The sequence below is a fragment of the Pelodiscus sinensis genome, chromosome 6 (genome assembly GCF_052426305.1).
Source record: "Pelodiscus sinensis isolate ZL-2025 chromosome 6, ASM5242630v1, whole genome shotgun sequence".
Taxonomy (NCBI): domain Eukaryota; kingdom Metazoa; phylum Chordata; order Testudines; family Trionychidae; genus Pelodiscus; species Pelodiscus sinensis.
Genome location: NC_143057.1, coordinates 52,867,240 through 52,894,588, shown reverse-complemented (window position 1 = coordinate 52,894,588; position 27,349 = coordinate 52,867,240). Strand labels below are relative to the sequence as shown.

At 44.9% G+C, this 27,349-nt stretch overlaps 1 protein-coding gene across 3 annotated transcripts in view; it reads right to left on the bottom strand.

Annotated features, from left to right (window-relative positions):
- The window catches only part of MARCHF3 (membrane associated ring-CH-type finger 3), a 137,839-nt gene extending 111,850 nt beyond the window's left edge, over positions 1–25,989 (bottom strand). The window contains exon 1 of one of the 3 annotated variants that reach the window (XM_014577048.3): positions 25,549–25,989. The gene's annotated coding sequence lies outside the window, so the exon portion shown is untranslated. The remainder of the gene's footprint in view (positions 1–25,548) is intronic. The other 2 variants (XM_075931922.2, XM_014577047.3) reach the window with 2 other exon arrangements.
- Positions 25,990–27,349: the final 1,360 nt, after the last annotated feature.

The following is a 27,349-nucleotide window of genomic DNA, read 5'->3' as shown; positions in this document are numbered from 1 at the left end:
CTACTTACAACGGACAGAGTAGAGCTGGGGGTCGGCAACCTTTCCAAACCAAAGAGCCAAACTACAACAAAATTCAGAACAAGTGGTCAACAGAGCCATATAAGAATGACTGAAAATATACAACTTAATATTACTGGTAATTGACATAATGATTAATACTAGCATAAATGAAACATTGTTCTCAGAGACCTTATTTAATGGTACTTCTGCTGCTGCATCTTTTCGCACATTTCTTTGAAGTTTACATCATAACTGGTCAAATCCTCCTTCATGCATGCATTCAGGCTGTCTTCTTTCAGAGAACTGGGGATGTGGAGGATGTAGGATTCTGGGGGATGTGAGAGGCAGCAGGTTCAGGTGTACAATGAACTCAGGGCTGCCATATAGGTAGAGGGTGCTGGAGTGTTACGACGCTGCAATCAGATGGGGGCTGGGCCCCAATTAGGGGTTGGTTGGCTAGGCTTCATCTTTAAATAAAGTAAAATATTAAGTCCAAACACGAAAGGTTTCAACATTGTCTTTATTTAAGACAGAGGCGGGGAAACTTTTTTGGGTCAAGGGCCACTGACTCACAGAAAAGTCAGTCGGGGAAGCAAAAAACCAAAACCAACCCCCCCCTCCCCCGCAACCCTCACTGATGTGGCCCCCAAATGGGGTGGGAGGCGGGGGGTGAGGAAGACAGTGGACTGAGGTTCAAGCCCTCAAACCAAATTAACTCTTCTAGGGTTCCAGGGTTATTGGGGTCTGGGGTGGGGCCAAAAATGAGGGGTCTAGTATGCAGGACAAAGCTGCCAGTGAGAGGGACAGGAATAGGGGTGCAGGATCTGGGTGGGAGGTAGGATGCAGGAGCAAGCTGGGAGTAGGGTGTCTGGCCAGGGAGAAGGGGCAGGAGCAGGCTGGGGATGCAGGGTCTGAGTGGCACTTACTTCTCCCCCAATGTCTAACAGGGTTTATTCATCGTAATAGATGCATGTCACTCCCAGATGGCAGCCAGCCACTGCTCCACCCGGGTCACAGAATAAGTTAGCGGCCCAAGGGCCGAGTGCAGAATGGAGGCCATGCCTCACCAGGAGTACGGGGAATCCAGCCAGCGAGTCTGGGCATGGATGGGACCTGTCCCACTCAGTTGAGCTTCTTGTAGTTCTCCAGGCTGGCCAAAATCCAGCCCACCAGCATCTGGAAAGCCAGGAAGAATGTGCTCAGGCCAATAATAGACTCCAGTGGCCCCATGGAGCTCTCTGTGGGGTGCAAGTGCATGGCACACGCAGACAACATGAAGCAGGGGCAGAACAGTGCACAGAGCAGCAGGGACACAGCCATGGAAGCAGTGGGTCCTTCATGGGAAAGAATGCGTCTGGGTCTGCTTTTGCACCCTGCGCTGCTCTCAGTCTCCCTGTCCCAGTCATGGCTTCCCACTGCTCCACTGACTGGCTGTTTCTTCAGCCGAAGGAGGGGGAGATGGAAGAGGAGCACATGCATGCGTGGAGCAGTTTTGTGGCCATGGCTCCTTCCCCGATCGCACAGCAATACTTGGGGCTTTCTCCACCCCCATCCCATTCCCTCCTGGCACTGGCTCCCAGCCTCATGCCCCTCGCAAGATTGATCGCCAGCATGGGCTCCCCATTGCAGAGGGAAGGGGGGAGGGTGCTGAACTCTAGCTGCAAGCCATATTGGACTCCTAAGCAGGGGCGGCCCTAGACTAGCTGCCAGCAACTGGCGCTCTAGGCGAACCATGCAATCGGCGCCCCCACCTCCAAACCCCTCAATGATACTGTACCACCATCCACTTCCCTTGTTTTGGTTACACGTACTAACACATAACCTCTCCCTATAAAATAGAACTAGAGAACCATAACTCTTCGATAGAATGCTCTCGGTTTTAAAACAAAAGGCCAGCCAAAATCAAAGAAACAAAAAACACAACGTAGAAAGGAATATCTCCTTCTCTTTTTCAGTTTAGACTTTTACAGTATATTAGAACTCTACTGGTTTCATCCCCATTCAATTTTCTATAAGGATTGTTATCGCAAAACTGAAAACCAAATGGACACTCTCTGCTATTTATTTTTTATTTAGCTAGTGGGGTTTAAATCACTTGCCATGAATACATTACAAGCCCATTGTTCAGGTTTATATTAGCTTTTATGCAGACATTGCAAACGTCCTGATCTGACTACCAGAGGAGTAAGTAGCAAAAATGTTATACCGAGGGACAAAAATATAAAGAAAATAAACATTTAGCAGTTATTGAAAAATCAAAATGAACACCCGTCCCCCTCAAAACCTTACTGTTTTACTTAATCACTGGGGATATGTCTAGACTGCAGAGTTTTTCCAGGATAGGTACCTATCCCAGAAAAACTCTGCTGTGTCTAGGGAACGCATATGCTTTTCTGGAACAGTTTCTAAAAAAGCGGGTGCGTTTTTAGCATCCCTGTATTCCTCATTTTATGAGGACTAAGGGATGTTCCGAAAAGGAGGTTTTTCCCGACATTTGGCCCCGTGTAGACAGGCCAAATGTTGGAAAAGCCTCTTCCAAAAAAAAAGCAGAAAAAGATATGCAATTTGCATATCTTTTTCCGAGACCCCCCCGGAATGTAGACATAGCCTGGGACGAAAAGACTTTGTATTGACTGCTAACATCTGAAATATTACAGGAGACCCTTGCGATTCAAAGAATCACTATTCGTGTTTTTGCATATTTGTGGGTCTTCTGCCCAGGCCTGGAGAGGGGGCAGCAGGGGCTGGGAGCTATGGCTCCCAGCGTTCATAAATGGTGAGAGTTTCCTGCACTATTATAGGAAATACTTAAACTCTACCTTAGAAACGTTCAACCTTTTTAAATGTGGAGTATGAAGTACATTTCTGAAGGCTTTGGAAAATGTATATTGACTGCCCCACTAAAGCCAACTTATTTTGATAGGTTTGATCCATACACCTTAAAATGAATCAAGAAAGGAATGCTTCATGGTGAATAACAACACTGTGTACTTCCTGGTCACTGCCACTGGTGAACAAATAAATTCCTAATACTCAACTCTCACAAACCTTCAAAAACAGATGGAAGCAGTCTGCAATATACCTATTTAATTAATTGCAATAGCACTGCAGCCACTTCAGCTTTAAAGCAGCTGCTTTTGTGAATCATAAAGGAGCTTTCAAAGCAAAGTATTCGCACACAGAAAAGCACATGCCAGGCTCTGGTTGTACCAGAAGAGCCTTGCTCATATTACTTGAGAAGTATTTCAGCTATGCATGTGTAACCATTATGGATTCTTTCTAACTGCAACTGCTTCTGCTACACATTTTCTATATACTCATGCTGTTTCCCATTCACACAGCCTTGAGAGAATTTTTCTCTGTTGAACTATATGGGGGCCTCTTCATTCTCCTATTCACCACACATTTTTAATATATACGTAACATACACAAAAAACCTGCAAGCTCAAGGGATCTTTAGCAAAAATGAATTATTTTTAAATCAGTGCTCTGTCATCTCTTTTCCAATGTCTCTTAATAGGAATATGGGAAACTGTATTTAATACTTGTGACATACACAGATTTAAATGGTAGCAAACTCTCCCTAGGAAATGTATACAAAGAAAACTGTGTTCTAATAGCCTTTGATTGAACGGTCTCAAATATACAATAAAATATTTTGAATAAAATAACCTGATCTCTCTCATTATATAACAAAATAGGGGAGTTTGAACACTGCATCTTTTCGAAGTTGAAGGCCTTACTCCACATCTATTCAGGTCACTGAGAGAACTGCTCTTAATGAAGAAGAGTATGTGTCACAAAGCACTCTGAGTGCCTTAACAGACATAGGTGAGACATTACCAGGAGTTTGTGAAGCCCCTTTTGGCAACATACCCAGAAAAATGTGTGGGAACACAAAAGGCTTAAGTCAGGCTTTAGAAAAACATATTTGCTCTTGTCCATTATTAAAATTAGTTTTAGGTTCCTAGTTTTGTAGAATACAGGCAGTCCCCGGGTTACATGGATCCAACTTACATAGGATCCCAACTTACAAACAGGGTGAGGCAACCCCGCACTAGCTGCTTCCCCCCAGCAGACCAGGGAGACACGAAGCTAGCGCCCCCACAGCAGACCAGGGAGACCCGGAGCGGCTTTTCTCAGCAGACACCTCAGCTTGAGAATAAAGGACTGAGGGAAGTGAGGTGTGGGAGAATAAAACTGAGCTCTGGAGAAATGTTTGGCTAGAGTTTCCCCTACAATATGTACCAGTTCCGACTTGCATACAAATTCAACTTAAGAACAAACCTACAGTCCCTATCTTGTACGTAACCCGGGGACTGCCTATAATAGAAATACAAGCCAATTTCTTACTCAAAGGAAAAAAAAAAAAAAAAAAAAAAAAGATGTTTCCAGAAGAATAGGACCTCTATGCTCAGAAAATAATTCTTACTCTCAAATTATAATACAGCTCTTTTAGCATTAGTGCTGGATTCAACTGCTTAGCCCTGAGGCCAGGTTTACACTACAGCTGAAGGTCAGCTTATAGTATGCAATTCCAGCTACATAAAAAAATGAAGCTGGAGTCAACATACTTTAAGCTGGGCTTCAGCGCCATCTTCACAGCAGGAGGTTGACGGGAAAACGTTCCCTTCAGCTTCCCTTACTCCTCATGAGGAGTAGTAGTTCCGGCATCGACGGGGTGCCCCGAGCATTCAATTTAGCAGATCTTTCCTAGATCTGCTAATCGAACTTGGGAAGCTGGACCGCTACAGTGTCAATATTCCAGGAAGTGAAAATGTGGCCTACATAAGGTATTAGAAAAACAGAACATTAGAAATGAGCAATAAGATCAAAACAACTGGAATTTATTCATGTAATCACATAACAGTGTGATGAATTGAGGCTAGCAATACAACTTTTGCATCCTGACTGACATTACAAAACTGTATTCTGAAAAACTGCTTTAAAATTAGTGTCTGTATGTATGTATGTGTCAGGCCCTATAATGGATATACAGGCAGTCCCCAGGTTACGTACAAGGTAGGGACTGTAGGTTTGTTCTTAAGTTGAATTTGTATGTAAGTCGGAACTGGTACATATTGTAGGGGAAACTCTAGCCAAACATTTCTTCAGAGCTCAGTTTTATTCTCCCACACCTCACTTCCCTCAGTCCTTTATTCTCAAGCTGAGGTGTCTGCTGAGAAAAGCCGCTCCGCGTCTCCCTGGTCTGCTGGGGGGAAGCAGCTAGTGCAGGGTGCCTCCCGCACTGTCGCCTTCAAACTCCAAGTATAAAGAGGTGTCAAATTGCCAGTAGTTTTCTTTTTCCTTTCTTTCCTGTTTTTTTTTTTAAAAAAGGGATCCATCAAATGTAAAGAGATGATGCAAAGTAATTTATATAGGATCATATTAACTATGTACATGACTTTAATGCAAAAATGAAAGCCCATTTCTCTTGTGTGTTTTCATACAGAGATACTTATGGATAGATTCTGTGATTTTGACAGCATATTAGGTACTGAGGTAAAAGCACAAGGAAAACGTGGTTATTTTATTCATTTATATTTTTTCTAAGTATGTGCTCTCTCGTACAGGAATTACTTGAAAACGTGGATGAACCAGCTTTCTGCTAAAAAGCAATTTTACTGGAGGAGGTTTCAGATTTGTTAGCCAACCTTTTGATTATTTGATTTTAATTGTATTTATTTATTTAGTAAGGTTAAACAACAGGTGCTCTCAAACATTTTGTTCCTATTCAGAACAAAACTTCACAATTTCAAAACTCTCCATAGAAAGCATTGAACCATGCCTCTGGGACATTCTGCATGGTGGGCTGCCCCCAAACCTTTAAGCAGTCCACCTGACAAGCTGCTGGGGACTCACCGTGGAGGACGCGAGCGGCAGGATCGCCGAGACGCGCCACGGTCCCGCCGCCCGCGTCCTCCGCGGCGAGAAAAGCCTGGTCTGCCGGGGGGGGGGGGGAAGTTCCCCCCGCGCCACCAGAGGCGGTGACAGTGGGGGACGCACCCCGCACTAGCTGCGCCTCCCCCCCCCCCGTTCGTAACTAGGGATCCGACGTAAGTTAGATTGACATAACCCGGGGACTGCCTGTACACCAGACAGGGACAACAGAAAATATTAACAGTGAGCAACTGCACTTACACCTCTCAAAGGTTATGCTAAAAAAAGAAGCTGGTTCCTCTGGAAGGAGAGGGAAGTTACAAGCAGAAGAAACTTGCCAGGAGTAGAACAAGAGACAGGGTAGGGCTGCAATAAAGAAACACAGTGGAACAGGGGAAACCAAACAGGAAAAGGACATGCAGGGCAAAAGACAGCAATGTCACAGAAGCTGGCTAAGTGCCTTCAGAAGGGAGACATTACCAAGCATGAAACAGCCTCCTGGGGCAGGGTGGCTCTGCCCACTTTCTTGAGCTCAGATGGTTCCATAACTATAGATCAGTGGTTTCCCAATTTTATTTGGCCACGGAACCTTTTTAAAACTCGAAAGAATTTTGCATAACCCCTAATAACAGCCTCTATGGAGCCGGAAAAATAGACCACAAATAGGTAAGGATAATAAAAAAAATGCTAAACAAGGTCATGATATGTAGATTAATCTATCAGTCAATTTATATTTGATGGTTAAATTTTTAAATACAAGAAATCACGCGACTATACTGAAGTAAAGTATTTGCGAGAGCACTGCCTGCGTACTCCCATACAAGCCACCGGTTTGACAGCTGGAGCTTCAACTTTGTCCGATGCGGCACTAGTATATTTGTATTCAGTCACCCATGTGATCCACGCTCCATGAGAGTGAGTACAGGGATTTACAGTGGTATATAACAGGGTGATTGCACCATTGACTGACTGCGCCCGCAGCACAAAGTAATGACATCATTGTCCCACACTCTCTGGCTAAGTTGGCATTACACAGGGACACTTATTGTGGTAAACACAAACAAAAATTGTTTTCAATAAAATTCATAAATTCTTAAAATATTAATTTTTTTAATAATAAAATGCTATTGTAATGGAATTTTCTTGCAGAACCCTGTCACTTTGCAGAACCCGAGGGTTCCACGGAACACCATTTGGGAAACACTGCACTAGGTAATCCAAGAGACTCCAATCCCAGCCCCAAAGAATACCCTAGAATGGTGATAAATCTAAGCCAGGGACATGCATTTAGTATTTGTTGCTCTGTATGATTTGTACTCCTCTGTGCTTGACATGATTAAGTATAAAAGAGATTAAAGATGTTAGACTGAGCAGTGTGTGTCCGAGCACGTGCACACGCACTGCTTTCACAACTACTGCTGCTTCTGAGGCTACTGGAACTTTACTTTCCAGCTCAGGGATGTGAAAAAACTCCCCTCCAAGCACAGCAAGTTAAAGAGCTGTCAAGTGCCAGTTTGAACCAGGCTACAGCACTCCCAGAGCTGTTAGCTATTCCCCTCAAAGGTAGCTTGCCATGGCCACACTTTAACAGTTTAAAATGCAGCCTCAGCAGCATGTTTAGGTATAGACCGGAGTGGGCAATAACCCAGCAGTGATTCACTTCTGGCACCCAAGGTTAGCTTCTGGCAGGCCCCCACTGCTATATGTACCTGCATGGCCTCAGGTACCAGCAATCACAGCTTCCGTTGGCTGTGGATCGCTGTTCCCAGCCAACAGGAGTGACGTGGACCAGAACACCGCTTCCAGTTTCTCCCAATGGCCAGGAAAAAGGGACACCCACCCCCCAGCCAATGACAGCTGCAACTGCCAGGACCTGATGCTATGCAGGTAAATATAGTGGTAGGGGCCTGCCAGAGGCTAACCTTGGGAACCCAATCTGGCCCGTGGCTGGTATTTGCCCACACCTATGCAGACAAAGCCTGAGAGAGTTATGCTGTAGCTAGAAGCTTTGGCATGGAATTGTGGGAAAGAGGTTATCTAAATAACTGGGCTATGTTGGACATCAATTATGTTTTTTGGAGGCTAGGGCAAGTAGGCTGAGGAGTCCCATTTCTGCGATGGGGTAACAGACTGAGTCAGTACACAGGAAATGTGCCAGAAAAGCCAAGAGAGGAACCAGTTAAGCTCCAGAAGTTTAAACACACCTTAAGTGATCCACAGCATAAAGGTTTGGATTCCCTCACAGTAATACAAGATGGTGGTCAGGAGGCATACTCACTAGGATTTGTGACAGGCAGTAATCAAAAGAAGATTTGCTTGTAAACTATGTTTATAGAAACAAAGAATGCAAAGATGAGAAAACTTCCAATTCTTTAGCTCCTTAATACATAAATTACCAGAGACTCTTTTCATGTAGGCATGTTTTCTTTCCTATTCAGTACTCATAATGAAAAATTTTGGGTGTAATTACAAATATATTTGATGACTGATGCACTCCTCCTGTCTGCTTTCTTCAGGGATGGTAGAATTCAGTGTCAGGCATTATATTTCACAACCAGGCAAGAGAGTGCAATGATGACAATGCTAGTTTGTGACATAAGTGAAATCGAACTGATTGACTGTGAAAGGAGAAAGCTGAGATTTGGGAAAGACACGTGTTGATAATCAGCAAGTACAAGAAAGAAAATGTATTCAGTGTCCAGCTAAATGGTAGTTTGCAACAACACGTATGAATTCATTAACGTTTATGTAACTGTATTATAAGCCATGTCAGAACTTTTAAATAAACTGTCTGGCAGCAGCAAAGCTACAGTATCACAGCAAAGTAAAGCTTAAACAAAAAAGCTTGTTTGCATTGGGAAGGGACCCAGAACAGTGCTCCAAAGTGCTAAGCTACTTGCCACTTTCTTCTTGCTACTCCCATGCTGGAAAATCTACTCTCAAACCCGGCAAACAGAACTGAATGCCAGATCTCACTCTCCTTTTAATATGTGATATGCTTAAAGGCAATGATAGATAGCAAGAGCTGTGGACAGAAAATGTTTTACTATCCCCTTGAGACAGTTAATTAATTACTTACTGTATAACACTATGGCTTTAAGAAATATGAAAATCTACCAAGTTCATCGGTCTTCACGAGTAGGTCAATGACAAAAGATCACAAATATGTGAACAAAAGATGGCCCTGGCTTCAAAGTGGAAGAGCAAATGTTCTGACCATGACAGCATGCTTGTGCTCTTTCGTAGTGGTAGGCTGGAGTATGAAAGAGATTCACAGTTGTCATAGCAGCCATATGATTCTGTGGAGAGCCATCACCCACATGGACGTCACTGAAATACAAGTCTATGCATCATAATCAGAGTCCTACCATTTTCACAGCCATGAAAAACACATCACAGACTGTGAAATAAGCCCTTCCCATGAAATCTGATGTCTCCTTGTGCCCGGGAGTCCCCATCAAAGGGGTTTTTTTTACATCCAACTGGGCAGGGGAAGTACAGAACCTGCCCCTCCTCTGCAAACAGCTCTGGCAGTGGAAGGGACCAGACCAAACCCACCTCCTGGTGCCTCCCTCTGCTGCAGGAGGCTGTTTGAGACTGGGTAGTAGCCTGAGGTTCCTGCAGCTGGAGGACACTTGTGGAGCTGGATCCTATCTTCCCTGTGATGCTGGAAGGGCCCCATCAAAGGACAGAGATTTGTCACTCCTCTGCAAATTGCTCTGGTGCGGGCACAAGGGGGACTGGATCAGACCCACCTCTACCTCTTAAAACCTCTTGCAGTTGCAGGAAGCTCTGAAGGCAGCACAGAAGTGGGTAGCAATCCCATGACCTCTCCCCATCTCCTTTTGGGTAGGGACAAAACCCTGAAACTTCCGGTTTATACACCTGAAAATGTGAAATTTACCAATTTTCAAACCTTATGCCTGTGAAATTGACTACAGTGGACCCTAATCATAATCATTCCCAAATTAAAACCATTCCAGGGCTCAAACAAGTTAGACACAATCAAATACATTTGTTTTTAGAGCCCGATAATGCCAATATATATAGGAACACTCTCCCTCTCAGTGCATCTATCTGTAAAGAGGTCGATCAAGAGAGACACTTTTAGCTTATCCAGCCCACTTTCTGTTGTACACAAAATACTGGTTGCCACACCAATGACTAAAGTGTGGATGGCTATGACTTTATTAGCTGTTGCCTTCACTCTAGACAGAGTGAACCTAAGAGTGGGCTTTCTCTCTATCCAGGGCCCTCGAGAGATTTTAGACAAGATTAAAGAATAGGTAAGAGGAGAGATAGGGAGCAGAAGAATTCTCTAGTGAACAAAGCTCTAGGCTGGGTCTTGGAACATAGACTAGGGACCTGAACCTGCACAGCTTCCTGGGGGACCTTGGATGAGATAGTCTCCCTTTATCTCAGTTCCCAGTCTACAAAGTGGGGGCAACAGTGTTTAGTGTTTCCCGGTCTCACAAAGATGGATAAATACATTAAAGACTGTGAGGTGCTCAGTTACTAGAATAATGAAGGAGGGGGGAATTATACCTTTTCTTTCCTGAATATTTAGTCTACAGGTAAAAAAAAATGCATAGGTTTTGTGATAGTTTTCTTCTTCAAGCACCCTACTCTCTCCATACTCATGGTCACAAGAAAGTCAGAACTCATGCTCTCAAATAACAACCCCATTCTATGGTCTCTCATATCTCAAGGTCAATGTTGTACTGACCAACTGTCTTTATCTACACAGTGGATTCTGAAGGTGGGTGGTCCGGAAGCAGAGTTAAATGTTTTTTGCTTCAAGATATGTTTGTTTTGTGGCTAAGAGTGATTAGATTCAGATTAGTTGTTGAACTTAAGAAGGGACAAAAACGTCTCTTTGATTTAACCCAGTTTCACTTGTTCTGATTCTGAATGTGTTGGAGGAAACTAGATTATAATATACGAGATTAACACGGAAGAAAATTTTCCTGAAAAAGCTCAAGCTCATTCAATAATAGGTAATTTTGCCTCTGCACAGCACAATGCGGACACATCACCCAGTGCTGTAAAAACATAATTTGAGTTGCTTACTGAACAATGGATTCTCTTAAATATGTCAGCTGTCTTAGACCTTAAGAGACTTGTTTGAATACTTGGCTAGAATATGGAGGTGGGAGGGGGGAGCATTCATTCTAGAGTACTAGTGTTAGAATTCCTAGAGCAGGAATGGGGAAACCTAAGGCTGGACTCTCCCCACACTCCTGCACAGAATCAGGGAGCCGGAGCTGGTACTCCAGCCCTGCAGCCTCCTGCAGTCTTTCCCCCTGTAGGGTTGGAGCACTAGAACCAGTTCCCTGCTGCGGAGGTGGGGAATGGGGAGACCTGTGCCTTGTACGCCAGAGTCAAGCAAGCTGGGTCCAGATCTGACCCATGTACTGTGCCTGGCGGGGGGGGGGGGGGGCGGAAGAAGTGGCTCTGTGCACTGCTGCTCCACTTCCCCCAGCTGGGAAAACAGCAGCACAACAAGGTGCTGCTTGGAAGCTTTTCCCCCTCCACTCCAATTGGCCATAATTGCAGCCAATAGGAGCAGCAGGAGGCAGTGCTTAGGAGCAGTGGGGATATGGAACCACGTGCATCACCAGGGAGCTGAGCCAGGTAAGCACCTCACCTTTGCCCAGACCCCTCACTACTCTAACCCAAATCTCCCATTCCCAGCCTGTTCCTTCATCCTACCTCGCACCCCCATCCCACTTCTGCACACCATCCTGTCCAGACCCTTACTCCCTGTCACTTTATTGGATTCTAAAGATCACTGTTGCATCCATGGGGGCAGTGTTTGCCCCAAAAGTCTGTACAAAGGAGGTTATGTGAGATGTCACATGAAAGCTTATGTTCTACTGATTCTGTATATGCTATTCATGTACTTGTATGATAGCTGTATGTGGAGTTATAAACATATACTCTGTAGGGATGCTGGAAAATTCTCTGTCTGTGGCTGAGCAATGGGCAAGGAATGCTTAGCCAATGGCTGTGCGAATTAGCAAGGAGACAATGAAGCTCTAGGTGCCAATACACACCTCAGGAACGTGACTGATACCTGTAAACCAGCAAGGGCTGAAGGGCTGCCCGCATGGGACATGGGGATAGGTCGCTGGACCATGTGACCTGCAGTGATTTATTCTGGCTAGGAAGATGCCAGGGGAGGTATACAAGTGCCATGTGGCATCCTCCATCTTGGTGTTCAGCTCAGCTCTTGATCCCAGAGGCAGTCTTGCAGGGAACCACGAGCCAGAAAGAACTGTGGACCCATCCTGACATAGGATGTACACCAAAGACTTTTAAGCCAGCAGTTATAACATCTCTGCTACGAGCCTGTATCGAGACTTGGTGATTCGAGGCATGTAATGTATTATCCTTTAACAACCTGACTCTCATGCTTTTCTTTCTTTTAGTAATAAACCTTTAGATTTTAGATTCTAAAGGATTGGCTCAGCGTGATCTTGTGGGTAAGATCCAGAGTGTAAATTGATCGGGACCTGTGGCTGGTTTCTTGGGACCGGAAGAACCCGTTCAGGGTAGGTCAGTACTTTCTCTCATACCACCTCTTTGGCTCCACACCATTTAAGTCTTGGCCCTTACAATTTAAATTGTAAGTCTCCTTTGCCAAAGCAAGTTCTGCCCTTCCCCCTTGGGTAGATTCAAAATGCAAAGCCTCTGGCCTAACAAAGACAAAGGGCTGGCTGGGTGTCTCCCCCCCTTGCTCACAATGGCCATGGAATCCTCTCTCTCCCCCACAATCAGTAGGGTAACAACAATAAGCTGTAGAATCACAAATCTTGTCCTTATGTATATTTGTACCTAGAGCTTCCTTGTCTCCTTCCTAATTAGCGTAGCCATTGGCTGAGCATTCCTTGCCCATTGCTCAGCCACAGAGAATTTTCCAGCATCCCTACAGAGTACATGTTTATAACTCCACATACAGATATCATACAAGTACATGAATAGCATATACAGAATCAGTAGAACACAAGCTTTCATGTGACACCTCACATGACTCCCTCTGTACAGACTTTTGGGGCAAACACTGCCCCCATGGGTGCAAAAGTGATCTTTCGAATCCAACAACATGACACCCCTACTCTGCTCCTACATCCTACCTCCCAACCAGCACTTCCATCCCTAGCCCACTCCTGCACCTCCCAGACCCACCAACACCCCAACCCACTACTTCATCAGCCTTCCTGCCCAGACCCCACATCCCAAGCCTGCTTCCTGGCAGCTCCCTCCCCACACTGAACCCCTCATTTTTGGCCCCGCTCCATAGCCTAAGGGAGGCTCACAAAATATACTAGCCTGGACACTCTTTGGCTCTGGTTTTTCAGTGGGTCAGCAGCCCTCAACCCAAAAAAGGTTCCCTACTCCTGTCCTAGAGGGTGATGTTGGCTAACTGCTCACTTGCCTCAAGGATATAAGGAGGATGGTCATAGAGAATGCTACTGCTCAACAGAGACAGCAGCAGGATTAGGAAATCAAATGACCACAAAACAGCAAAGTGGCTGTAGCCCTGCAAAAAAAGATAGTCAAAGAGACCAAAAGAGGTCCCAAGTCTGCTGTTGTCATAACAATACAGTAGAACCTCCGAGTTACAAACATCCTCCATTCCCATTTAACATAGTACTATACTATTTACCTTTTTAAAAAACCTCTACTGCTGCCTGCTTGTGTACTTCAGGTTCAACATGAGGGGTGTGACTGACCAGTCAGTTTGTAAGTCTGATGTTCCTAACTCATAGAATCCTAGGGCTGGAAAAGACCTCAGGAGGTCATCGAGTCCAACCCCCTGCCCAAAGCAGGACCAATCCCAACTAAATCATCCCAGCCAGGGCTTTGTCAAGCCAGGACTTAAAAATCTCTAGGGATAGAGATTCCACCACCTCCCTGGGTAATACAGTCCAGAGCTTCACCGCCCTCCTGGTAAAAAGAGTTTTTCCTAATATCCAACCTAGATCTTCCTGCGGCAAGAGAACTGAGGTTCTGCTGTATCCTGAACTACACCATTTTCGAATGCGCATCTGAGTTTCTCACAAATGTATTGCTTTCTTTTTCCATTCTCTGTTACATATGACACGTCCCCTCCCCCCAAAAAAGCCATACCTCATTCCAAGTCCCATTTTCACCATTACACCTAGAAAAAAAAAAATCAGCAAATTTAAGGTGGCCAGGTCAATGGGCAAATGGAAATTGTTGGTATTTTATCTACACCTCCTTTGCAACTACATATTTGTAATGACTGTGGTCTCTTTCTCCTCCCCATGTAGCACTTATCTTTTTTAACTGGAAAATCCTGAGGGCATGGACTGTTTTCCTCAGGATGATTTCACAATATCTAGCATAACAGAGCTTGCTCTCACTGGCCCTTTTATGCTATTATTTATACACAGGACAGACTTACAAAGCACCACAGTACAGAAAGGAGTAAATGATTAAAAAAAAAAAAGACAGATGTGCAAAAAAAGAGAAACAAGTTTTACACAAAAATGCTATTCACATCAGTAAGGATTATATTGTGGGTAAAGAGCGATGACCCTAACTCAGTAGCCCAGCACATAGGCCAAGAGACTTAATTTCGGTACTGATGGGATTTGTCCTAAATGAACCTAGAGAGATTTGGGATCCCCAGATACTCCTGTTTTCCCAGGAGGTGGACAAAAGTGCCTCACTTCAGCTAGGTCTAATAAGGTGTTTGCAACAATTTTTTTCTCATGCGTATCCGGCTATAACAATTTATCATTCTGTAACTATAGACTAGAGTGTCGCGGTGCACCCTAGAAGGAACTATCTTTAACAACTCTTTGGATGCTGATGCTGCAGAATACAGCTTGGTAGTGGTGGCCATAGGAAGAATATTAAAATACTTCTCCAAAAAGCGTACTGACCTATTTCCAAGTGCAACCAAAGGAACTAACAGTGAGCTATTAAGTCCCATATGGTCTGCGTCAAGGCCATTCTCTTCCTTTTTCCTATGTGAACCATAAACCACAGTTAGGAAATCAGACACTCTTGATAGTAAGCCCTTCGCTCGAAAACTCACTTCCCTCTCACTGCTTAGACAGATCCTGGGGTGCTGACCTTCAGGTTTCCATTCAGCACCAATCTCTTTGCCTGAGGTGGGGGATGATTGCAGAATAGAAGGGATATAGTCTATCTTGCAGAGCTGGAGTCTCTCTCTTCATTAACACTGACAGTTTTGGATTAGCTTTAAATATTTCATATGCTGCTAGAGACCAAGATTAAGTATGCACTGCAGGTAATTTAGCAGAGGGGTTTGCTAGAGTCAGGAAGGCCATTCTAGTAAGGGTGGCAGGTCTACCCACGTGGCCACGGCAGATGGCATGAGAACAGCAAGGAAGAGCAAATACACAATGGGACTGGGAAGAGATAAAGAAGGCAAGAAGAATGAAGGGGAAACTGAAAAAAGGAGCAAAGAGTGAAGGGAGAGAGATGTAACAAAACTAACAGAGGGCTAGAACAATAAAAGTAATTGATTAGGAGCAGAAAATAGGAGGGAACAGAGTAAGGAAAAAAGGGAAAGGAAAAGTAAGGGGGAGAGTGGGTAAAAGAGGGAAGCGAAAATAGAGTGATAACCATATAGAAAAAAATGGAAAATGGGCCGCACAGCCAAGGGAATGGAGAACAAACAAAAAATGGACAAGGTAAAGAGAAGAAAAACCCATACCAGCAGAACCTTCCAACTCAGAAATCCAATCGAGAATCTAATAATGGATTAAGAAATAAAGAATAGACTCAAAATAGCACACAACCACCTCGATCCCCATTTACATTTAATAGAGATGTCTAGAAGAATTTCATTTTGCAAACTGTCCTCAACCCATTGCTTATTTCACTTTCACCTCTCACTGTTTTTTTGTTTTTTTCTCCCCATTGAGAATGGAGCACTATTAAAAATATCTGGCTACTTCATGTATGTACATGAATGGGAACAGAGCTCTTGAAAATTTGATGTCTTTTTTGATAGGGGGAAAAAAGGCTGAATGCTTTTAATAGCAAAACACCAGATTTTTCCAAAAGTGGTGCTATAAAGGCAAATATGAAGTCTACTCACCTTCTTTCAATGCGCTTTGGAATCAAAGTTTGGAATTTAAAATAAAACTACTTCTCCCTCTCTTGCAGCAGATATATATCTTAGAGTTTGATTATATGTCAGCATTAGAAACCTCTCTAATCTGGCAAGATCCATGGTCCAGCATGATAGCAAGATATCCACTTATCATGGGTGTAGCCAAATTTCCTATGGTCCCATAAATTTTGCTTACAGCCACCAGTCCTGGTTTGTGTGTTCTGAGCTGTTATTTAGCTCTACTTTGCCCTAAATATCTTCAAAGACTCCAGTAAGCAGTGGAAGGGTTGGTAATGCTACAATACAACATGGACCTCCAATGCTTCAGCAAATTCTCTGGCGTGGAACCAGTCAGTTCCAGAGAATGCCAGACCAGAGAGGTTCAACTTGTACTTGAAAATATGCTTGGTAGCTTGTAAAGATTAGATAAAAATGTAACTAGTTTCCCCAGCCCTTTTGATAATAACATTATTATAAAGGTTGTGTGCTATTTTTTTAAACCTTACTCTACGTTTGCCAATACAGGCAGTCCCCAAGTTACGCAGATCCGACTTATGTCGGATCCGCAGTTACGAACGGGGCTTTTCTCGCCCCGGAGGACGGGAGCGGCGGGACGCCGAGATGCGCCGCGGTCCACCGCCCCCGTCCTCCGGGGCGAGAAAAGCTGCTCCCCGTCTCTCTGGTCTGCAGGGAGACGGGGAGCAAAGCCTTGGAGCACGCCCACAGCGGGACAGCCCGGGCGCGCTTGAGCTGTCCCCCTGTGGGCGTGCTCCGCAGCTTTGCTCCCCGTCTCCCGACCAGCAGACCAGGGAGATGGGGAGCAAAGCCTCGGAGCACGCCAGCAGTGGGACAGCCGCGGCGCGCCTGGACTGTCCCGCTGCCCACGTGCTCTGCGGCTTTGCTCCGCGTCTCCCAGGTCAGCAGACCAGGGAGACGGAGCAAAGCCATGGAGGACTTGGGTGGTCCCGCCACCCCCGTCTCCCTGGTCTGCTGGGGGGGGGGGAGCAGCAGACCAGGCTTTTCTTGCCCACCCCTGGGGTAGAGCAGCTGGGGGCTGCCGGGTTGGTCCCGCAGCGCCGCTCCGGACCAACCCGGCAGCATCCCAGCTGCTCTGCCCCAGGCGTCCTGATTCAGCCGCTGCTGGTCAGTTTCAGCAGTGGCTGAATCAGGATGCCTGGGGCAGAGCAGCTGGGGTGCTGCTGGGTTGCTCCAGTAGCGCTGAGTAGCCACGCTACTGTAGCAACCCAGCAGAACCCCAGCTGCTCTGCCCCAGGCGTCCCCAAGTCAGCCGCTGCTGGAACTGACCAGCGGCTGACTTCAGGAAGCCCGAGGCAGAGTTGCTCTGCCCCAGGCTTCCTGGAATCAGCCGCTGATCAGTTTCAGCAGCAGCTGACTTGGGGACGCCTGGGTTTCTTAAGTTGAATCTGTATGTAAGTCAGAACTGGCGTCCAGATTCAGCCGCGGTTGAAACTGATCAGTTTCAGCAGTGGCTGACGCCAGTTCCGACTTACATACAGATTCAACTTAAGAACAAACCTGCAGTCCCTATCTTGTACGTAACCCAGGGACTGCCTGTATGTGAATAATAAGCAATAGGTACATCATTAGAGCAATGATAGTCTGACAATATATTACTCTAAAAATTGTGACAGTTCATAAAACATATGTATTTTAAAAAGAGATACAAAAAATGATGAGACAGGAAAAAGAATGTTAGAGTACAGCCCAGGAACACAGATGCAGATTGCTACCCTTGAGAGCAAGTTTTCCCTTAATTCTGAAAGTTGGCAGGATGTAATTCTGCTGCTGCTTCTTAGACATCACACAGCTAGATTGCCCCAGAACACACAGAATACTGAAGAAAAATATACATATGTATACACAATATGAAATAGAACACATACCAATGACTTGCAGCCTTGCACACACCCACATGCATCTCATTACCTCATCTGACATTTCATTAGTTACTTCTCACTTTCTTTGTATTAAAATTTTCCATCTGCTGCACTTTTCCTATAGACTAGCACCCACGATCAGCATTCCCTCCGTCCGTGAGCACAGTGAGTTTTGACTTGTGCACCAATATTGGTGTCATGTGCGCTTGTTTGGATGTGTGTCACTGTGGCACTCAGCAGTTATACACACACACACACACACACACACAACATTTAAATTGTTATGCAAGAAAAAAAATACTAAAACAAGACAATTAATAAGGTGCATGACCATGCACCCAACCACCCTGAAAACCAACCAGTTTGGTACCCAATCTCACTCCCACGCAGCCTTGCTCCCACCATTCCTAGACTCACCAATCCCTGCACCCCCATCCTGTGCGTCCTTTACCACTAACCCTTCATTGTGCCCCATTTGCCCTTAACGTCTACACAGTGCCCCCTTCATCTCAACCCCTACACTTTCCTCCCAGCTGTGCCCCCAACCCACACCCTGTGCTTCTAGCATGTCCTGCCATGATGCCCCCTTCCCAGTACCCTTCACCCACTTTGCCCAGCAATACCCGTGCCCAGTTGCCCCTCATCCTCTGGGAATGGGCCCAGTTTGCCCAGCGCTAAGGCCGGTCCTGCCACAGGGCTGTCGACTACCCTGTGGCTCCGACACAGGCCCCAGCTTCCCGTCAAGCAGCCCCGGCCCCAGCTACCTCCCCCACATGGCTGCTCTTGCCCCAGCCCCAGATACCCCCACACACAGCTGCTCTGGCCCTGGCAGCCGGAGGTGCCGCCACCCCACCCCCCCCTCAGCCTGCAGAGGTTTAGGCCTCGGCCCTGGCTGACAGAGCTGCCACCACTCACCATGGGATTGCTCAGGCCTGAGCCCCAGCTGCCAGAGCTGCCACCACCGCTGTCCACCATGAGATGATTCAGGCCCAGGCCCTGGCCAGCAGAGCTGTTGCTATCACCACCACACAGCTCCAGCTCTGGACCTCGCCAGCATCGCCAGAAGAGCAGTTGCCAGCTGCCCACGATGCAGCTCTGCCTCTGGCCCTGGCTGGGGCCACTGGAGGAGCTGCTCCCCGCCATGCAGCTCACAGCTCCAGCCCTGGGGAAGGGTTGAAGCTAGAGCCAGGGCCACATAATGGCTGCCCTGCTGCTCCTGGGGCAGGATAGCCACCCACCACGCAGCCCTGCCCCAGAACTGCTGACCAGATACTGTATGACTCTGCTGAGGAGGTGGGCAGGCCTCAAATTCTTGGTGCTCACCCACACAGGCTGGCACCTTAGAGGGAACACTGCCCATGATTCCTCTTTGCTTTTCTTACTGAGCTTAAATGCATATAAGTGTAAAGTAATAGATGGTGAAAAAGGGGTTAGAGGCTTCATACAGGGCACTCTAAAGTCTAAATCATGGTTAATTATTAGTTATAAATTACATAATTTCATCTATTTATTGACTGTGGAACAATGATTTTTTTTCACTTCTAGAACTCATCCAATCTCCCTTTCTACTACAACATCGAAGATTAAGGCCTCAAGCCAGCACAGAACTTAAGCACATGCTTAACTAAGTATATGAGTAGTCCAACTGAATTAATCAGAACAAATGACTAAGAGGGAAGGCATTTAGTATGAAACTATAGTGATTGGCTTGTTAAGTATGTATTTTTAAAAGGCCTTGTTCTTTGAACAAGGACTTGACCATTTTTTCCCCCAGTTCTGAAAGGTTAATCCTAAAGCTGATCAAAAACTGAAAATTCCATTTCACAGGACATTCTCATTTTCTTGATATTAAAATTTTGGATTGAATGTAAGTTAAAAAAAAATCAACAAACAAATGTCAAAACATTCCACTTCAACAGTTTTCATTACAACTAAATGTTTTGACAGTTTCAAAGTGAAACATGTCAGTTGTGTGTAGACTTGAAATAGGGATGTTAGATAGTATGTAACTGAATATATCAGAGGCAGCAGCATGGGACAGCAGGCGGGAGCCGGTCCATGAGTGGAACCAGTTTAAAAACCAGCTCCCCGCTTAGACCAACTCCTGACTGCCACCTTGTCCTGCTGCTGATACAATAAGCCCTGATACAGAGTAGTGGTGCAAAGTGGCAGCAGCCCCTGTCCATGGGGGACGCGAGATCCCTGCAGGGAGAGTCTGCTGTGTGGGATGCCAAAGTAGCCGCAGTCTGCAGGCAGCTCAGACCCCCCACGGACAAGGGCTGCTGCTGCAAAGCAGCCTCCATCTACAGTGAGCCCGGTTCTGCCACTGACAGACGCTGCTTCATGGCAGCCTCCTCTGCCCTGTCCCTCACGCTACTGCCTCTATCAAAGGCAGCAGGGGAGGGGGGAAAGAGGTGGCTGGAGGACCTCTTAAGCTGGCTCCCCCCAGTACCAGCTCCTGCTGCCTTCTACAGAGGTTGGGGAGGCAGGAAGGGGGGGGGGGGGGAACAGGCAGGTCCATAGAGCCAGCACACACAGAGAACTGGCTTAAAAGCCTGTTCACCGCACATATCAGCTCCCACCTGACCCCTCATCCTCCATGCTGCTGTCTCTCTATCAGAGGCAGCAGTGCAGGAGTGTGGGGGGGGGGGGGGGAAGACACCATCTGCCACCTCCCCCTCCTTGCTGCCTCTGATACAAAGACAGCAAGGGGATGTGGGAAACATGTAGTTGACAGGATTAATCAATAAGCCTGGGCTTATCAGTTAATCATGTAGTCATCTACACACTGACATCCTTAACTTGAAACAATACCTTTAATTTCAGATCTACTTTAATTGCTGTATCTGTTATAGCCTTGAGAGATTTGTAGTTGCAAATCCCTTGTGCCTTCATTGTCCTCATATGCTCAGGAGCTGGACAGGACTAAATCCCCCATAATGTATTAGGATAGCTCAGCAACAGGAAGAGACCATGGTGCATCATGGGACTTCCCTGGAGAGAAAGAGATGGAGGAGAGATCAGGAGGAATGCAGAACTACACTACCTATGAAGTACCATTGCATCTCAGGCAGGCACAGAGATTAATGTCAACTAAAACCCAAATATTTTAATTTGGGTCAACTTGAAACAAAATGTTTTGTTCAAATTTTCCAAAGAAAATGTTCTGCCAAAATGGATTTTGTAGAAAGTTTCAATTCTGACCTGGCTAGTTCCTATTTAAAATTCTGAAGAATAGCAACTGAAGACTGGGTCTAAACCAATAACTCTCACTCACCACTTTTTAAATACAATAAAGTGAGTGAGTATGAACCAAAAAAAACCAAAACCACTTTCACTTTTATAAGTTGATATTGTATGGCGTTGAAGGTTCTCAATTTTCATTTACAGTTGAAGGCTCTCAGAGCTTTGGGCTCTTTGACCCTCTACCTGAAACTGGATCACTGTGAATGCAGGGGTCTGCCCTTGTGAAGCAGCTTGTAAAATTGGGGACTTTGGCCAGAGTTGGGCCTAATTTTCAAAGGTGCAGATAATCCACAAATTACACACCACTGACTTTACCAGGAGTCTGGGGTTGGGCACCCAGAAGCAGAGGCCACTTTTGAAAATGTTTGCCTTGAGGTACAACTGTATTTTACTGCCCCATCTTTCTTTTCCCAGCTGATGGCTGGGGCTGTGACAATATCTATGGGAGAAACCATGAAATACAAGGATCCTGATTCTCTTACCTCCTGAGGTAGATCAGGAGTAACTCCACTGAAGTCCATAGACTTTCACTAGTTTTACACATGTGAGAGCACAATCAGCCATTCCATACACTTAATCATTTGTTTTCCTCCTTTTCTGAATCTTTTCCCATTCCAGTAGATCTGAAGATGAGGCGACCACAGCTGCATACACTATTCAAGATGGATTTATATAGAAGAAAAAAGATTTTTCTGTCTTATTATGTACCCTTTCTTAATGATTCCTAACCTTCTGCTTGCTTTGACTGCCACTGCACACTGAGTGAATGTTTTCAGAGAACTATCCATAATGACTCCAAGATCTCTCGAGTGGTAACAGCTAATTTAGACCCTATCATTTTGTATGTATAATTGGAATGTTTTCCAATATGCATTACTTTACATTTATCAACAGTGACTTTCATCTGCTATTTTGTTGCCCAGTCACCCAATTTTGTGAGATCCTTTTGAAGCTCTTTGCAGTCTGCTGTGGACTCAACTATCTTGAGCAATTTTAGATCATTTGCAAATTTTGCCACTTCACTTTCTGCAGATCATTTATGAATATGTTGAATAGGATTGGTCCCAGTACAAAGCCCAAAGGGAAAGCACTAGTTATCTATCTCCATTCTGAAAACTGACCATTTATTTCTACCCATTATTTACTATCTTTTAGCCAGTTACCAAGAGGACCTGCTCTCTTATCCCCATGACGGCTTACTTAAAAGAGTCTTTGATGAGGGACTCTAAGTACACTATATCCACTGGATCCCCCTGGTCCACAAGCTTGCCAGCCCCTTGCCCTCCAAAGTTCTAGCAGATTGAGGCATGATTTTCCTTTACAAAAATCCATGTTGAATCTTCCCTCAATGAATCATGTTAATCTATGAGCCTGAGAATTCTGTTCTTTGGTTGAAACTATAGCAGTTTGCCCAGTACTGAAGTTAGATTTCCTAACCTGTAATTGCCAGGATCGCCTCTGGCGAGCAGCTGGATGCCATTGTAGAGCGGGGTACTACTACCTCACTTCCAGGAACCACTCTGTACCTTATTGGGAGTCCCTGGCTTCTGTCCTCATTCCTGAGGTAGAAGCGTGAGGCTCTCACAAGCGTGCATCCCACAAAAAGTGTGATTGTCTTCATGTACGTTAATGGGTGTTACACGCACAATTATGACCACCAGAACAGCTCTTATTTAAATGACATCTGTGAAGAAGTGGATTTTTAATATTCATTTAGTGCTCCAACCTGCAAAAGAGAGCTGTGTGATTCTGAACACCTTTAATTGCCACTGACATGTAAGGGAAGGGAGGGCACTCCTTAAACAGAAGTTATGAGTCCAATGCAGAATTTACTGGGTGAAACTCTGTGGCCTCAATTTTGCAGGAGGTCAGACTAGATGACAACCATGGTCTCTCTGGTCTTAAAAATCCATATATTGTAGAACTGGGCCCTTTGGAGTTAAAATTGATATTTCCTAAATTAGCTCCAAATTATTTCCTTGAGGTCAGAGAAGTACATCACTTGGAAGTTTAAAGACTTTTATCATCCATCCATATTATTTTGACTTTTGCTAAAATATAGCCCCTTACATGAAATGAGTAGTTACAAGTGGATTACTTGATATGTGACCGACTGTAATGGACTACTGTATTCCTTGAACACCAAACCACAAGTAATGTAATTATATTACCTATTTAAGATATCCAACTGAGATGTAACGGCATCTCAGACACTGTCCTGTGTATAGTGCAAGCACATTGAGATTATGTAGGCCCTGATCCTGCAACAAGCTCAGTGCAGTCAGACCCCTTGCATCCACACAAAGCCCCAATGAAATCAGGGGGAATAAGTACAAGTGCAGGAATTTATCCATGCCAGTCTGATGCGAGTGGGAGTGTTTTGTCTTATTTCAAAGGGCATTGTTGAGGCCTTAAATATCCTTGTGAAAAAAGTTATAACTGCATTTCTCATACTTAGCTCTTTCTTCATATGACTTAGTGATTTTTGAAGTGGTTAGATTTCTCCAGGTATTTACAGCTTGCCAAATTATTTCCCCCAAACTTCTTTAAAATGTCCAAACAATTTTTATAAGTGAGTGCAAAAGAATGCTAAACTAATATTTAAAACTTGTTGACACTGAAATCAAACTAATTTAAAAATATTATAAAAAGTCATAGGACTTAGCATTCCTACTCTGAGACTCAGGATAGGAAAAGTATTTTTATGATATAAGTGTGTGAAGAAACCTTAACTATATGGCCGAAACAGTCATTTTAACAACCCTGTTTATTTCTGTTGCATTAGTCTTGTAATAAAAGTTAAAATGACCCATCAGTATATTATGAAAAAACAAATCCTTTTGGATATAGATACAACGTTCTTATACATTACTTTTTTTTACTAGGATGTCCAATTATATTTATGTGAACTCAATCCTCCATTCAAAAATCTCCCCAACAGACCAGCCACTTAACTAAACCTCTTATAAATAGCAATTTGGCTTATACTCAAAGACTTCATTTTCTATCATGCTACATCAAGGCACAAGTTAATACACATGCTTTGTGTTAAGATAACATGATATTTTTTACTGTTTTGTTGCTTTCCCAAGTGCTTTGACTGGACTGTGCATGCTGTATTTTAACAGGTGGGTTGGCTGGCTAGCTGCTGGGCTGTAAACGACCAACTGGAATCTACACTGAATAGTACTTAACTGAATGCTCATAAAGTTCATGGACAACAAACCGACTCAGAGATGCACATACACAGAGATGAATACAGAAACAGAATATATATCGCTAGTCTGCCTCTCCCCTTCCCACTGTCCAAGGCTAATTCAAGATTTAGTTTTCTATCACATTAATAGAAAAAAACCCACATTCTTATTATATGCTGCTCCTGAGAAGTGAATGTGGGATGAACACACAATGAATGCTCATGCAGAGACATATATACATATAATGATCTCCTATTTAAAAGGATAGTGAAACTTCTTGTAAACAAAAAACTACACAAGAATTCTAAAATTCAACCACTGTGCATATATATCACATAGGATGTTATGAGCTCAGAAACACTGTAGACCCACAAAAAAATAAACTAAAGTCCATGGTGTGTCTATTGTAGCCATATTTTTTCTATACACAAACTGCATTTGTACTTCTCCCTGAACTAGAGGGAGAAAAATATGCAAGTATGAGTTAAGGTTTAGTCTCATGAGGCATCCCTAATTTGTGTTAAAATGCTCAAGTATTAAAACTTCAAATGTTGCCATAGATTAAGTTTTATTTATACATTTCAACAGCTTAAATATGTCAAAGGAGTAGCCCTGTTTGTTGTTTTTTCAATTACAGACTAATAGTTCTGCAGCACCTTAGAGACTAACGAAAAAAATGTAGACAGTATCATGAGCTTTTGTGGGCACAAGCCACTTCTTCACAGCATATGATTCAGTGTGTGCCTCTAACATATATCTGCTCCACAATTGTTTGTTTAAATTGTTTCCTTGACTGTTTTTGTTGTTTTAACTGCAAGTCATAGACTGTAAACCTAGCAATTACCTCGGAGATTCGGACATCATTACAGACACGAAACATGAACCACCTACGTTTGAGTTACCCGTGGGCAAAGGGGCAGCTAAGAAAACAAACAGCTAATTGTTGGTTTAGAGATGGACTGTTCAAAGACAGAGACCCCCCAACAACCCTTTTCAAGTATTATCATTTTAACCACTCCGCGGCTGGCATTGCCACTGCCCACCAAGTTTCCGTGCCCCCCCCCCCCCCCCGCCTCCTTTGGCAGGGGCGAGGTCCCTCATCCTCTGGGGATTTATGATGGAAACTGCTGATGCTACAGACAGACAGACAGACGCAGACACTCCGAGAGAGCCCGGGTGGGAGCGGAGCTCGCCGCACGCAGACACTCACCCTCCTTCTGTAGCACCGGGTTGCTTTACACGCCCCTATTAGTCCTCCTGGCTTTTCCAACTTCTCAGGCGGCGGCGGCGTTCCTGGCTGGGGCGGCAGGGAAAGTGCAGAGGCGCATGGCTGCGAGGCAGGGCTCCGAGGGCTGAAGGACACGGCTCGGGAACCGGACTCCTCCAGCGCCTCAGCCTCCAGCCTCTAGCAATTCATTGACCTGCTAAGCGAGCGAGGTGGAACGGCAGCGGGGGCTGGAGCAGCCCGGCCGGCGAGGCAGGGGAGGGGGGCGGGGGGGGCGTGGCCACGCTTCCTGACTGGCCGGCCCCTCATTCAAGTCGGCAGCGTCGGCCGCCTGCCTCCCCCGGCTCCAGCCCCGGGCTCCGAGCTGGATGGGGAGGTGGGCGCGCGGGGGAAGCAGCAGGACAAAGGGCGTCTGGGAGGCGGCGCGTGGCTGGGACCCCTGGTGGCCAGAGCGCGGAGGCGCATTCGAGAGAAGCCGCCAGTCAGAGCGCCAGGTCAAAGCCCGGGGGGGGGCAGAAAACCAAAGCCCTGCCTCTGCCTCTCCATCTCCATCTCCGCCGAGCAAGCGCTAAACAGCCCGGGCATGTAAATAGATCAATGGATTATTTGCACACATCCATTCTGTAGCCTTCCAGGGGCTGGTTTGGTTTAGGGTTTAGTTGCAAAGATGTGTAAGGGAAAGCAAGACAGACAAGGCCTTGAAGCTATTCTGTATAATCCAAGAAACAAAACAAATACACAAGGCAGAGCAAGGAAGGGGGGGGGGGGGCTCCTCAATTGTTTTAAAGGGACTGATCTCTTACACCTGTGCACCCCAAAAAAAGCTTGGAAATGCAGTTCTGCTCTGAAATGCAACTGTGCAAATGCTACCCTGAGGTTTATTGTCTCAGTATCCAGTCTTGCAGTTTAAAAAAAGTGAATATTTTTATTTTAACTCAGCTTGGCCTCAGAGTTTGCCCCCCCTTTATTGCATCATCACATGCAATAAAGCTTCTGCTAGTCAAATTATACCCTAAAGTTACATCTGTGCCATTCCCTTGCTTGCAAGCTAATTGGCCTCTAGTAAACAGCTCTTTGCATAATGCACAATAAAGAAGAGAATCCAGCTTATTTCATTTTTGCATGGTTTTGCAGCATGAAAAGTAATAAAGCAATACAAACTTGTTTTGGAGAGATGACTAAATACACAGAGGGAATCATGTCTGTTAACTAACGGAGAAGTTATTGGGTTAAATGTTACATTTCAAAGTAGGATTACTCCTATAAATGTTCTCCAGAGGAACTGATCTGGGAACAACTATGGTCACATATGTCTCTTTGTGACACACAAGTCACTTAGCATTTCTAGGTATGGCCAACAGGAATAACCACTCACAGGAGTGTTATGAAGACTAACAAATTCATGCTTGTAACGAAACCTATTCATTTTCAAAGTTCAAATGTGTAGTGAAAGCAACCTGATACATCAGAAGCTAGCATGAGGGTCAGAAGAGAAGAGAAACAATTGCATGAATAGAGCATTAATCTTTATTTGCTAACATTCTACTCTGTCAAATGTCAGACAGAAAATGAATCACTAAACTGATACATGAAATGTTTAATTTTGATTATAAGAGAACAATTATCCATTTAAGACATAATCAGTTTGCCTGGACAGAAAAGTCACAATGCAAAAGTCTATTCTCAAAGGCTAAGTCTACATTGGTGCGATCTTGTGCCAGAGCTATGCAAATGAGGCTAAGTGTGGAATATCGCCGAGACTCATTTGCATATATAATGAGCCACC